The sequence below is a fragment of the Triticum aestivum genome, chromosome 7B (genome assembly GCF_018294505.1).
Source record: "Triticum aestivum cultivar Chinese Spring chromosome 7B, IWGSC CS RefSeq v2.1, whole genome shotgun sequence".
NCBI lineage: Eukaryota > Viridiplantae > Streptophyta > Magnoliopsida > Poales > Poaceae > Triticum > Triticum aestivum.
Window position 1 is genome coordinate 239,473,411 of NC_057813.1, and position 11,185 is coordinate 239,484,595.

General features: G+C 47.5%; 1 pseudogene; it reads left to right on the forward strand.

The window, feature by feature from the left end:
• The first annotated feature begins 2,299 nt into the window (after positions 1-2,299).
• On the forward strand, positions 2,300-2,788 carry LOC123163011 (AP2/ERF and B3 domain-containing transcription factor ARF14-like; annotated as a pseudogene).
• The last annotated feature ends 8,397 nt before the right edge of the window (positions 2,789-11,185 follow it).

The following is an 11,185-nucleotide window of genomic DNA, read 5'->3' on the forward strand; positions in this document are numbered from 1 at the left end:
AATAATTCAATTGCTACTTTGTGTTGCGGTAGTTGAACCCATTCCTCTGCATGACCTGTCATTGCCACAGTAAATAGTTGGAACCCGCTAGCATGTGTAGGAGTTGATTGAAGCCATGTTGTGTCCCTACCATGCCAAGCCTGATATTGCTTAGAGTGTGTCAGGTCTGATTCATTGGGAATGAATTGGAGTGCAGTGTTCTATGTTCTGATGCTGAGAGTGAAGTGTGTGAACACGATTTGGTAAAGGTAGCGGTGAGAGGCCATGTAAGAGTACATGGTAGGTTGTCTCGCTGGAACCGTCCTTAAGCACTGAGTTTTGTGTATGTTGTCCAATGATTAGATACTACCACACATTGGACTGCTTAAGTGCCCTTCTCGACTTATTAACCAACTTGATCTCTGTCCAGGAGTCGCAACTAGTTTCTGGTGTTTGTAGGTAGTGTTATTTTTCTACCAAGTGGCACCCGACATGGTGGGCTTGGGACAGACTAGGCACACGTGGCCTGGTGTACCGAGTGGCACCCGGATGGTGGGCTCGGGAACCCTGTACACATCGTTTGGGGCCGTGATGGGAACCTCGGCCGGACTCCCTTGCGGATAGAACCCGAATTGGTGATAAACCTGGACTAGGGTCTTGTGTGGTTAGTCAGGTCGTGGCCGACACCCTCACCAGGCTTCCGCTTGAAGGTTGCCGAGATACATGACGTGTACATGGTGGTAAGTGGCGAAAGCGTGTGTGAAGAAGGACACCCCTGCAGGGTTAACATAATCTATTCGAATAGCCAGGTCCGCGGTTATGGACTTCTTGGATTCTTACATGGTACATAGACAACTTGAAGTGGATACTCTAAAATGCTCAAGACTAGTGTGAGTGCTATGGATGGCCTTCTCGTAGGGAGACGGGGATGAATCCATAGTAGCGTATTGTGTGGTGATTAGTGGACTCGTGTGCGTTGTCTCACCTCAAAGAAGCTCTCGTAGTCGTAGAATAGGATAGCCACTGAGTTAAAGCTCGCTTGCTGCAACTAAACCCACATTACCTTTTCGATACAAATGCATGTATGATAGGATTTGATGTAAGTCTTGCTGAGTACCTTTGTACTCATGTTGCTTTATTTATGTTTTTGCAGCGGAGACTTCGGTCTTACTAGTTTCTATGGACTTCGACAAGTAGCTTGTACCTCAGCTACGATCTTGATCGGATGTTGTAGATAGTCAGGCTCTTCAGCCTTTTACATTTGTAGATGTCTGTACTCAGACATGTAATGCTTCCGCTTGTTGATTGTGTGCTCTGAATGTTGGATCATGTGACCCCTGTTTGTAATAAATGCTATGATGACTCTTCTGAGTCTTTATCTATATGAGTTGTTGAGTTATGTTGTGATGCCATGTTGTACATCACATACTTGCATGTTATGCATGTGTGTAATGTGTATTGCTATGTGTGGGATCTGACTATCTATTTGTTTATCCTTAGTAGCCTCTCTTACCTGGAAATGTCTCCTAGTGCTTCCACTGAGCCCTGGTAGCTTGCTACTACTCCGGATCACTTAGGTTGGCCTGCATGTGTCCTTCTTCGTTCATGTGTCTGTCCCTTCAGAAAATGTCACGTGGTGTCTACCGGAGTCCTGTTAGCCTGCTACAGCCTGGATTCTCCCGAGTCCTACTAGCCCAGCTGCAACAGACCGGATTCACTCGCTGTTGACCGACACATTCATTGCTAGGTCATGTATGCCTGTCCTTGTAAGTTACTGCCACTTTGGTTTCACGACTAGCCATGTCGGCCCGTTATTTGTCATATGGATGCTAGCGACACTATCATATACGTGTGCCAAAAGGCGCAAACGGTACCGGGCATGGTAAGGCGACACCCGTGGGAATATCGTGCGTGAGGCCGCAAAGTGATATGAGGTGTTACATGCTAGACCGGTGTGGCATAGAATCTGGGTCTTGACACATAGTTTCCTTTCTATCAGTCGGATATAAATTGGACGACCTATATTGCAGGATGGCAGGCACACCATCATCACCAACTCTGTTTTTAAAAGAAAAAAAGAGTAGAGAGTAGAGAAGTAGAGATAAGTATTAAATATAAATAAATAGAATAGTAGAGAAGAGAGTAGATATAACAGGGACGTCGGGAAAGGATCGCGCGCGCGGGAAAAAGCGGCCGTGCACGCGCTAGATTTGTGGCGTTGCGTCCAGCGCGCTTTATAAAATCCAACACCCTCCCACCGCTCTGTGCCTTGCTACCGCTCTCTCCCCGCTCTTTCTCGCCTTGCCGCCGCCGCGCCACCATGCCGCCGCATTGCCGGGAAACTTGGGCATACCGTGGCGTCTGCCCGCGCCCCTCCGGCGGCTTCTCCGCCGAGATCTGGTTTCGCGGGATACGCCTCAGCCTCGGCAATTTCAACACTGCCCACAAGGCCGCACGCGCGTACGACGCGGCGACTTGGCGCCTCCGGTGGCCTCATAAAACATTGAACTTCTCCAACGTGCCGCCGTGGGAGCGGGCGCATGAGCTCACGCCTCTGCCGCCGCTTATCACCGACGAGGATCGTCGCCACAACCACAGGCGGGAGCATCGTCTCAGCATCGCCGAGATGGACGAGGAGGCCATGGTGCTGTGGCACCAACGCTTCCCATAGGACATCATCAACGAGAGTGATTTCTACGCGCAAAGGAGGGTGGAGAGGGAGAAGAGGAGAGCGGAGCGAGCCGCCTATTGCGAGGACAAGCGTACGCGAAAAGCGGACACACAATTCAACATGAGGCTAGGAGTAGCGTCACCCTGGGAATCCGACGACATCGGTATCTTCATGCCTACATTGAGACGTCGGAGGAGGACATCACCGAGGAGGAGCCCGACGATGAGGAGTAGTTGAACTATCTATTTTTTATCTATCTATGCTATATCTATGCTGAGAACTATCCTCTACTCTCTAGTCTATACTCTCTATCTCTACTTCCCGATCTCAGCACTGTAAACGCCTTTCTAAAGCGCCGCGCATTGCGCTTCTATTGGAGATGCTCTAAGATGGCAGACGAGTTCTTTAATGTTGCCCACAAGATGCATGAGTATTACTAGTAGTATATTTTTCTTGCCATGTTGAGATTTTAAAACCACGAGTGCAAACATGTAGAGGAGCAATGAAGACCAAACGCGGGATATAGGGGACATCTTCAAGGAGCATGGCAAGTTAAAGAGGTGCTGCATCGAACATATAAAACGACCTTTGGTAAGTAACACTCTTTCAATTACTTTCGTTTAGCCTCGTGTTCTTCGATGTGTATGTGTTGTAGTTTCTGTTTCTCTTAGCCTACTAGTCTTCTGTGTGTAATAAGAAGAGTCTTAATCGTCCTAATGCTTTTGTTTTTAGCTTGATGTAGGAAGTGGGTGTTCTCACCTTGTAGTCTGTTTTTATAATTTTCCTTTTGAATTCACTTCTCCGAGTCCTATTTATCTGGCTTCTACTAAATGGATCTGGGTTGCTCTGAGTATTGATCTAAAAAAGAAGTAAGTTCATGTCAAGATGCAGTTCCTGCAAGGAGGGAAGTATGGTCAACCTCAAGATCATGTTTCCAAAATGAGGCTGGATTACACACAAGGTGCCAGTTTCCTAATGATGCTGGATTAGACACAAGGTGCAAATTCCCAGATGATGCTGGATTGCACATAAGCCAGGTGGAGCCGTCAGCTGTTCGTGTCCTCGTGGCTCTAGTAAAGGCTGAAAGAAACCATGCAACAACCCTTGAGAATGTAGCTGAGTTCCTGAAGAAGCGAAAAGAGCAATCGGATGCTCTCTTCACCCAAGCCAAAGAAGAGATGGAAGAAGCCATAAATAAGCTAGCAGAGGCAGAGCAGGCTAGGCGTCTCCTTCATAATAGCTAGGTTCAAATATTTATCCAGTCAGCATGCCTGTTGTGATGTCCATGCATCTACTGATGTGGCACAAAATAATTTTTTTGTCATGTAATAACATGAATTACTTTCCAAACAATAACTGACGAAGCATTGTGTTGACGCTCAAATGTGGCACGTTTATAAAGAGTGGCTTGAAGCTATGTCAAGCTTAATTCAAACTTACTATTAAAAGTCACCATGAGATGGCTCTCTTCGAGAAGATGAATATGAATATAAAGATGGTCTAAAACGGAGCTCGAATGTAAAAGTTATGACAAGTTCAGAGATGCTCATGTCGACACCAGATTAAAATATGGCTAGGAACCCAATGAAGATGGCTTCAGATGGAAAAAGTTTCAACATTCAAGTTGTGCGTCTCGTCGAAGTGATCGATTGTGATATAAAAATTGTCCCAATCCGAGGTCGTATGCAAAAGTTAGAGCCCGCACAGCGTGACCCTTCAGTGAGCAAAATATGACGCCCGGAACCAGACACATATGTGGGTATGTCTGATGAGCCGCGTGAATAATTAGCTGTTTTGCGCAAGCGATTTGGCCCTCGAGATGATGTCTGATGAAAAAATGTTAAACATAAAAGTTTTTCGTTTCGTCGAAACGGTCAAGAATGCTTTTGGACTCGTTTCCATCCGAGGTCGTTTACCACCACAAAAAGGACCTGCAAGGTGCAGCCAGTTTTAGACCGAACAGTTTTGGAAAGTTCGGATAAAACAAATCCGAATTTGAGTAGGGGTTTGGACGTGAATCCAAACCTTTTCCTTGCACGGGAAGTCCAGCCACCTCTTATATACCTAAGGGGTGACGGCCGATTGAACAACACACAGTCGATCAAATCATCTACCACTTTTTATCTTTTATCTTTTCTCCTTAACCCTAGTTCTTCTTCTTCCTCGTTCTTCGTTCATTCTTCATCATTGCAGGGAGGCTAACCTCGAGGCCCTAGGGGCGATCATGTTGACCTAGGGCAGCCCATAGCCGCCGCGCATCCAGGTGGGGTCCCTCCCGAGCGCATGGGGTTTCGGGTGTTCAAAAGCGCCCGCCGGATTGCTTGCGTACTGCGCTTCCGGACGGGTCTCCTTCGACGCGAGCTGCGGTGCATCACCCTCGATGTTGGAGGTACACGGTGACGTGGTCGTGTGCGAACACACTTTTTGGCGACTCCGCTGGGGGCGAAGCTTTGAACGGTCTCCATCCCATTCTTGCTACGAAGAGATCGTCATCAAGTTGCTGCAATCTACAAAGGTAATATGAATACCCAATTCCCTACTGTAGATGCAAATAATTCATATGTTGTTACCAGATCGTTCAATGAGTATACTCTATCGGCCAGCCCTAGTTTGTTCAATCATGCATCGAATTACGTGCATAGGCCGATTCAAAGTAATTTACATGCTTCAACTTTTTATGATACTAGTAACATGCATCATATGTATCCCAACTCTCATGCATCGGCAACCCCACAAATTGTTATGCCGATGAACAACATGGTGAGTTTGGTTAATAAATTTGAAACATCTCATGTTAGGATTTCCAATGCCATGCAAGAAAGTGTTTCACCCTTTTATTCATCGGCAAGTAATGTCCAATATAGTAATCCAACCATGCCGATGAACGAGAGAATCGGCCATGCTACTACTAGCTATTCGGCCAGTTATTCCCAACCGTCATATGCTACACATTATGACAATAATTTTTCAGCACCATACACAACTGTAGATGTTCATAATTCGGCTTCCGACCTTCCTGGTCATAGCCGAATGAATGTAAATTTTACAGGAGCGGTTGTGCCCAATATTGTAGAAGATGAGGTAGTGATGGCTGCATTGAAGAGTTTAGCCCAAAATAAGAGGATTAGTGCTCTTTGCCTCGAACAACATGAAAAGGGTCTATTTCCTGATTATGCCGCAATAAAAGCTAGAGTTTTGCAAGAAGATGAATCTTTGCCAATTGATACAATTGGCGAGCAAAAATATGGTTTTACAACAATGCATATGCCTTCACCTAGTACTACATCATATTATACACCCCCTACACTATTGCAAAATTTCCGCAACACCCGTGTGTCATTGCCGCAAGAATCTAAAAGCATTGGGGGGCAATGGTATCCGTAGTGGGCTGAAATTGAGAAAAAGCTTAAAGCCAACTTTGACGCTCGCCGCCAGAAACAAATAGAAAAATAATTGGCTCAGATAAAAGAAGCTTTGCCAATTGGTAGTATCAATGAAAAGAAGGGTGATTTGGAACTTGAAAGTACTTTGGTTGAAAAAGCCGAATCAAGTAGTATATATTCCGAATCCATCAAATCCAAAGAGGCAAAGATTATTGAGAAAGGGCATGGCAAGCATAGGAAAACAACCATGCTTGATTTTTCTAAGTTTAATGGAACCTACTTCCTGCCCTATGAGTTCCGTGTCGTAGAAATTGACAAGCCTCAAGGACAAGAGCAAGTAGCCAAAGAAAGTTCGGCTGATAAGGATCTTCAAGGTAACGATGCACGGAATAAAGAAAAAGATGATGAAAAGGCGTTGGAGAGTCATCCAAAGACGAAGCTAGATATTGTTCAAGTCACACCACCATCATGCGCTCCCAACGTATTTGAAGAGGTATGCATAGCGAGTAATTTACCTATTTTCAGATTTGGTCGCAACTTCATTATTGATGCATCTATAAGAAATATTCTCATAAGTAATTTTGAAAGACCAATGAAGAAGGGTAATTTACTTGTGAGCAATAAAATTGTTATGGAACATATCGGTCAACCCATTATGCCATTTATAAGGACCAATAATGACTTATTGTGTAACACCCACGATGCGGCTATATCTCCCACGTGTCGAAGCATGACTTAGAGGCTTAACCGCATGGTGGTTTTGTCGCAAGAAGGGTCATCTTCACACAATCCATGTAATGAACAAGAAAGGGATAAAGAGTTGGCTTACAATCGCCACTTCACACAAGTACTTAAATAAATCATACATCATTTAGAATACAAACATAGTCCGACTACGGACGAAGCTAAAAGAAAAGAAGATAAACCAACTGCTAGATCCCCGATCGTCCCAACTAGGCTGCACTACTGATCAATATGAAACAAAACATAGCAACAACCAAGATCTTCGTTGAGCCCCGATCTGAGCTCGGTTGTGTCACCTGCACTGGTATCATTGGCACCTGCAACTGTTTTGGTAGTAATCTGTGAGCCACGAGGACTCAACAATCCCATGACCATGGGTATCAAGACTAGCAAAGCTTAATGGGTAAGGAAGGGGTAAAGTGGTGAGATTGCGGCAGCAACTAAGCAAGTATGGTGGCTGACATACGCAAATCAGAGCGGGAAGAGAAGTAAACGGAACGGTCGAGAAGCTAGAAGTGATCAAGAAGTGATCCTGAAACTACTTACGTTCAAACATAACCGAAAACCGTGTTCACTTCCTGGACTCCGCCGAAAAGAGACCATCACGGCTATACACACGGTTGATGCATTTCAATTCGAATATGGTGTCAAGTTCTCTACAACCGGATATTAACAAATTCCCATCTGCCACATAACCGCGGGTACGTCTCTCGAAAGTTTATACCCTGCAGGGGTGTCCCAACTTGACCCATCACAAGCTCTCATGGTCAACGAAGGATATTCCTTCTCCCAGGAAGACCCGATCAGTCTCGGAATCCCGGTTTACAAGACATTTCAACAATGGTAAAACAAGACCAGCAAAGCCGCCCGATGTGCCGACAAATCCCGATAGGAGTCACACGTATCTTGTTCTCAGGGCACACCGGATGAGCCAGACGTCGGGTTGGCATAGACCCTAGTTGCCCAGGGGCGCCGGACATCGCTCGGTTTGGACTAGCACCTAGAGGAGCACTGGCCCAGGGGGGTAAATAAAGATGACCCTTGAGTCGGCAGAACCCAAGGGAAAAAAGGCTTAGGTGGAAAATGTTAAAACCAAAGTTGGGCCTTGCTGGAGGATTTTTATTCAAAGAGAACTGTCAAGGGGGTCCCATAAATCACCCAACCACGTAAGGAACGCAAAATCAAGGAACATAACACCGGTATGACAAAAACTAGGGCGGCAAGAGTGCAACAAAACACCAGGCATAAAGCCGAGCCTTCCACCCTTTACCAAGTATATAGATGCATTAATTTAAATAAGAGATATTGTGATATACCAACATAATCCTGTCCATCATGGAACAATCTTCAACTTCACCTGCAACTAACAACGCTATAAGAGGGGCTGAGCAAAGCGGTAACATAGCCAGGCAACGGTTTGCTAGGAAGGGTGAAAAAGGTTAGATGCTAACATGGCAATATGGGAGGCATGATATGACAAGTGGTAGGTAGCACGACATAGTGATAGAACGAACAACTAACAAGCAAATATAGAAGTGATATCGAGGGTAATAGTCATCTTGCCTGAGATCCCGCAAAGAAGAAGACCGAATCCATGAAGAAGACAAATAGACGTAGTCGAACGAATCCTCATAACTCCGGAACAAAACCGAAGCTAACGAGAGCAGCAAACCGGAAAGAAGCAAAAAACATGGTAAACACACAAGCATAAACATGGCATGATGCACAAACAAGTATGATGCATGTCTGGTTTAAAGAGGCATGACATGGCAAAGTGCAACAAACAAAACTACAAGTTAAGTGGAGCTCAATATGCAACAAGTTGCATACTGGGCGAAACACCACATGCAAGTATTTAGTTCACCCTCGTTTAGGTACACATCAATATTGAATGTTGGTTAACATGGCAAGAGGTGAAACATATGAAAAGTACCTATCTAGGCAAGTTTAAATGAGGCCGGAACAACAAACAACAATTCCAGAAAATCCTCATGTCCATAATTCGGATTTGGTACTGTTCTGCCCTAAAACATATTTTAATGTTGTTAAACAATAAAACAAAGTGTACCAAGTTAATCTATTCATTTCTCCACCCCATTTAAATATAAAGTTTATTAAAATTGGAGCTACGGTTATTTAGTTATGAAATAAATCATTTTAACTTGGCATTTATGCAAAATTAAACAAACAACAAGTTTAAACATTTTAAACATGGATGAAAGTGGCCAATTATTAATCTACACAAAATTCTAAGCATTTTACATGTTTAAAACATTTTAATCTGATGCCCCAATTGTGAGTTATTAAATGCATGATCTAGAAGGACTTTTCTGCAAAACTGGTAAATCACTAGATAATGCTAAATTCGCAGAACTGAAAAAAACATGACAGGGGCCAGATCTGCTGGGACTGGGCTGCTCACATTGGGTCATAGCAGGCCGGTCGGTGGAGCAGAGGAGATCTGGGGCTGGCCGCGGTTGCTGGGCTGCTCCTGGCTGGATCGAACAAGGAGGTGGGGACGCGGTCAACGGGCGGGCGAGCAGGATGAGCGAATCCCCTCTGCTCGATGCAGAGCGAGCAGAGGCCGGCGACGCTGGGACTTGGCGAAGGAGGACGGGGTCAGCTGGAGCCTCGCGACGAGAAGTCAATGCGGGCGCCTGGCTCGTCCTCAAAGCAGAGGAAGAAGGGGCGCAACAACAGGTCGAGGCAGGGGTCAGGCACGGCGGTAGCGGGGACTTGGCGCACAGTGGTATCGAGTGGCAGCGTCGATCTATAGGTGGGGATGCAAGGCCTCGCCAGATCTGGCGGAGACGGCGACGAACGGAGTAGGGCGGCGGCAGGAGCTGCAAGGCCGTGGCACGGGGGTGCTCCTGTGGACAGAGAAATTGAGAACAGAGAGAGATGTGAGGTGATGGAAGAGAGGGGGCTTCAGCGGAGAAGGGAACGGGGAAGGGAGTAGGGGCACGGCCTGGTGGTCGAGGACGCTAGCGGCAGCGTGCTCCAGTGAGGGACTTGGCCGGCGAGGAGGGATCTAGGAGCTCGGGCTCCTGCCTCCTGGACGAGGGAAGGCTCGGGCGCGAGGTCTCCTACTCGGCTGCTGCGGGCATGGGAACGAGGAGGCAAGGGGATCGGGCGCGGCTGCACGGGTCTTGTAGGTGAGGAGGGACTCAGGCGGCATTGTCGGTGTACTAGAGTAGGGATACCCTAGTATCCCGAACTTGTGCACGGGCAGTCGCAGCACCCTGCGGCAAGGTTTGCCGGGTGACCGCCAAGGTCCTCCGTGGTTCGTTTGCAGCCATTCAAGAACAAAGTATTCAAGCCAAGGAGACAAGGCCCCGGCAAGAGGAGCTTGCCGGGAAGGCCAACCAAGGCATCTCAAAGAACTTGCCGCGACGCGCCACGCGTCCCGGCAAGGCCCGGTGAGCGACAAGCTTCCGGACGCGACAAGGCAACGACCGCGGCGAGGCGCTTGCCGCGGCAAGCGGCCACTCTGTACCCACGCTCCAGCACATCCACCAACGTGTCGACCTCGGGCCTTTCCAGGCGCGCGTGGCGGGAGGCTGTGCAGCCAGCGGTGCGCGGTGGCATGCGAAGCTGACAAGATTGCCATCGTGGCAAGCGGTGGCACCCCTGACGGTCCCTTTTTACACTGTTTGGGCGACGCAGATGGGCATTTAATGCCGTTTTCCCCTACCGTCAGGGTTAGGTAGGATAAACTGTACAGGTAGCTGTACCAACCACTCCTCTTTTTCCATTTTTACCATTGTCTACGTTGCCACCTGTCGGTGACCCCTTGAGCATACAAAAGGAGGCCCATGCGCAACGTAGGAGGGGTTCGAAACCGGAAAGACACTCATGCTCGTTCTTGTTAGCAGCTCGTGTGTACTGTAGCACTCAGCGCTCCCGAGCAAGAACTCAATACAATCAGACAAGCAGCAGTAGGAGTATTATCTCTCCAGAGAGCTCCGAAGCTGGGTAAACTGCTCGTGTGCTTCGCCTCGATCCACTCTTCGTGCGATCTCCGCCCCTTGCCGAACCGAAAGGGTCTCGGTCCGCCGGTCCTCATAGGTGTTCGTGGATCAGTTTCTCCCGACATCTTTGGCGTGCCAGGTAGGGGGCGTCGAGATTGTGTGAACCTGATCCGGCGTTCACACGAGCCAGATCTTCATCTTCTTCATTGACATGCCACCGAAGAAGAAGGCTTCGGAGGCAGCTGTTCCGCCTGCGTCGATCCCACCACCACCGGAGCAAATGAGTGGTGGGGTAGACGCTGGCGGAAGAATGGGCATCGACGAGGGAGCCCACGATGCTTCCAGGTCCAAGGACAAGGCTGCGCAGACCTCAGTGTCCGTACATCCGCCACGCCCATCTCAGGAGGCGCAGGACCAACAGCGTCATGGTATTGGCA